This window comes from Perognathus longimembris, chromosome 16 (genome assembly GCF_023159225.1).
Source record: "Perognathus longimembris pacificus isolate PPM17 chromosome 16, ASM2315922v1, whole genome shotgun sequence".
NCBI lineage: Eukaryota > Metazoa > Chordata > Mammalia > Rodentia > Heteromyidae > Perognathus > Perognathus longimembris.
This window is the reverse complement of record NC_063176.1, coordinates 38,618,757-38,622,753: the sequence shown is the minus strand read 5'-3', so window position 1 is coordinate 38,622,753 and position 3,997 is coordinate 38,618,757. Positions and strand designations below refer to the sequence as shown.

General features: G+C 35.4%; 1 non-coding gene across 1 annotated transcript; it reads right to left on the bottom strand.

Annotated features, from left to right (window-relative positions):
• Positions 1-3,323: 3,323 nt before the first annotated feature.
• On the bottom strand, positions 3,324-3,394 carry Trnag-gcc. Its single transcript has one exon. It is a non-coding gene; the product is annotated as a tRNA-Gly (tRNA).
• Positions 3,395-3,997: the final 603 nt, after the last annotated feature.

Here is a 3,997-nt window from a genome sequence, read left to right as displayed (position 1 = left end):
ATCTCCTAGTTGAGCACAATACAAATTGACAGCCTTTAATTGGTTCTAAGTAATAACCTTTGTAAAAATACATTCCAGGAAAAAAAATGATTTAGAAGTGAAACTTCAAAGGCAAGAAGCATTGTCTCACACCTATAATTCCAGTCAGGAAAGAGAGAGAGAATTGTGGGTGACAAATGTTACTGTGTCCTCCATCTCAACAAAATAAAACTTAGAATGATGGCATATGCCTGTGATCCCAGGTACAAGAGAGGCATGAGGAGAAGGTTCAGGGTCTCATCCAGGGGAAGAAAATGCAAGAAAATGCAAAAAAGGGCTGAAATAAATCTCAAAAGACAGAGCAGCCAGCTAATAAAAGCACAAACCACAGCATCGCCAAGGAAGAAAGAGAGAAAGAAAGGAAGTAGATAGAAAGGGATGAAGGAAGTAGAGGAAGGGTATATGAGAGAAAAGGGAGAGAGAGAAAAAAAGAAGAAAAATAAAAGAAGCAAGGAGGGAAGGAAGAAGGAAAGAAGGAAGGAAGGAAGGAAGGAAGGAAGGAAGGAAGGAAGGAAGGAAGGAAGGAAGGAAGGAAGGGAAGAAATAAAGAACGAAAGGAAGGAACAGAGGGAAGGAAAACTGGAGGGAAATATAAACACTAAAATATGTGAACAGTGAACACAAAATTTACATTACCCAGAAAATTAAGTTTTCTTTGTAAAAAAGTGAAAATATGGGGATTATTATGTATATATTACATTCAAAATAATTTTGATTTAATGAAGTATTTTTTTCTTTTTAATCTAGGACTCAGCTAATTTGCTTTGAACGGCTCTTTATTAAATTCATATAATACACTGTGTGACTCAAACAGCAGAGTAATGGAGGCTGTCCATGGTATTGAAAGCTTTCTCACCAGTCATGAATTTTATATAAGCAACATCTGGAAGGCAGATTAATGAATCATTACTCTGTTGTTTCAGAGTTTTCAGAAGCTGGTTTGAAGTGATTTTGTCTAAGTATTCCCAATGGAAATTAAACTTTACCAAGACATCCTTCCTGATTTTAAATCAAAGGAAACCCAATACATTTTACTAAGCATCTATTGACAATAAAATTTTTGTGACAAATTCCATAGGGAGAATATCACTTCCCAGAGAGGATCTAGGATTTGAGGAGCTTTTTCCTGCCCACATTCCCCTAACTGTGTAACTTAGTTTCTTCAAAACCTTTACTTCTCTGTCCATCTATGTTTACATTTGCATGAAATAAAAAGTATACCCCAAACCAATATTTTATTATGTGTGTTGGATAATGTAAGACACCATAGAAGAAAATATAATTTTATTAAAGGTAACTGAAGTTTAGATTTCAAACAAAGCATAGTAACATAAGTAAGATTGAATCTTAAAAGAATTTTTAAAATTCCTTGTTTTTTCTTTATAGAAAGGCCCATGCTGGAACTATGAGAACTTTAGTGAAATGAAACAGAACCGATAAAGAAAAAAATCATTTGGGCATGTGCCTCTGAAATTAGCCTCAAATCTAGTAGACATCAATTCTTAAGGAGACATAGGACATCAGAAACGGTGTGTTTATAAAAGACAAAAACTTAGTATTATGAACACAGATGGGTGAGAATAATTAAATAAATTATGAGTCTTTTTCTTTGGCTCACCTTTGCAAGTTATAAGGCTATGGTTACAGTGAAGAATGGAATTATAGGACAAGTGTGGAGCATAATGTTATTACATTTTATGTAGTATAGAAGAGTCAAAGGAAATTGTTTTATAAAGAAAAGGAAGGAAAGGATTAAGCAAGGGCGTATTGTATTTGTCATGTTCATAATGACTACAGAGGATACTACTGGAGATGTAACTCAAATTGGAACCAAGAAGACATAAAGATTAGGAGTGTGGATTTAAAATGCAGATATCAGTGAGTTCAGTCTTCAAGCTTGTGCCACTTTTACCTTGTGTCCTTGCATATGGTTTTAACTATGGCCATAACACAAAAGACATTTACTTTGAGACTTAGCACAGAAGCAATAGGGGAGACTGGAAGTGAACTGGTGGAAGACACTAATGTAGAGCAAGACAACGATATGCTCAAGGCCCATCTATTAAGAGATTTCAGAAAATAAGAGTACAAAGACCCCACTATAAGCACATACGAGCACCAAATAAGCAAATTTGGGAATATTTATATTAGAGAAAAGAAAAGAAAAGAAAGAATCTAAAATGAAGAAATACACTGGGACTGAGGAAACAAAAAAAAAAAAAAAGAGGCTCTTTTGAAACCAGCAGCCCGTAGGCAAAGGGCGGCACCTGGTTTCAGAATGCCTGTGAGCTTCAGTTTTTCCAATGCAGATAAAAGCTAAAGTGTTGTGTTAGTGTTAAAAAGGCTTTGGAAATCAAAAATACATTTCTAGATAAGACAAAATGAAGAAATACAAGGGAACATGATTAGAACTCACTCAACATACAGTATGTCATGAGAATTCTTTGTAATCATGAAAAAGTAAGTTATGTAATTTAAAATTAAAATATTGTTGATGACAGAGAGGACTTAAACTTCTCTTTATTAGTTTAAGGTCAACCTTAATCTTAGATTCTCACAAGTAAATATTTGACAGGTATCCAACATTTGTATTATGTATTGTTTTTAATTCTATTACAGGCTGGAGAAAGTTGCTAGTTCTTCAAGGATGAATACTTCATACATAATTTACAGAACATATACGATTCTATAAAATGATCTCAAGGAGAAACAATAATAAGGAAAATTTACAGTTTGGGGGTATTTATTACATCCTATATTGAATCTGTGTCACTTATATGGAGACTTGTCTACACTCCAAGGACTTTGTATGTGTAAGTGTGGACTCTTAAGTGAAGGCACTAGAGTTTGAATGCTGGGTCTTCATTCTGTCTTTGCAATTTGTTCTTTAGTATTTCCACTTGAAAGCTGGCCCTGAAACATTCCATGCCTTTGCACTAGATAACCTTCTCAGTGCCTGAGTTTTTCATCTACATGATGTGAGTAACAACACTGCCTACCTGACAGGATGCTATGGACATTAAGTGAGCTCAAATAAGTGGAGACCTTAGAATATCGTGTTGTACACCATGAATTCTCAATACATGGTGGCTATTATTACCAGACAGCCTATTTATTTCCTTTTTTAATTTATTTAATTAATTTATTTATTTTTACATTTTTATTATCAAACTGATGTACAGAGAGGTTACAGTTTAATATGTTAGGTATTGGATACATTTCTTGTACTGTTTGTTACCTTGTCCCTCATTCCCCCCTCTCCCTAATGTAGTGTAGTAGTGGACTGCATGGGCCGGGAATCAAACCTGGGCCTCCCTCGTGGCAAGCGAGAATTCTACCACTGAACCACCCATGCATAAGTAGCCTATTTACTTCTTACTGTGTACCTTAAGCTATAAAGGTCTTTTAGCTTTTTCAGTCTGATTGACTTAAAAATTTTATTCAGTGTAGCATACAAAAAAAGAAAGGATATGGGGCTGGGGATATGGCCTAGTGGCAAGAGTGCCTGCCTCGGATACACGAGGCCCTAGGTTCGATTCCCCAGCACCACATATACAGAAAACCGCCAGAAGCGGTGCTGTGGCTCAAGCGGCAGAGTGCTAGCCTTGAGCGAGAAGAAGCCAGGGACGGTGCTCAGGCCCTGAGTCCAAGGCCCAAGACTGGCAAAAAAAAAAAAAAAAAAAGAAAGGATAGGTTTGCAAATGAGTCTCCTCAATTTAAGTTACTGAGTTTGATCATCTGAATAATGGCTAAATAGATCTAAATGTATGTCATAGTATTCCCTGCATATATTAGAATTTTGAACATTTATCATAATCTTCTGATACTGATTACAAGTGATAGGAATAAATGCAAGTTAGGTTTGAATTAATAATCTAAGTAGACAAATGTGAGCAACTTATGTGTAATAGCCCTCTAGTACATATTCACTTTCCACATTACATACATAAATTTGTTT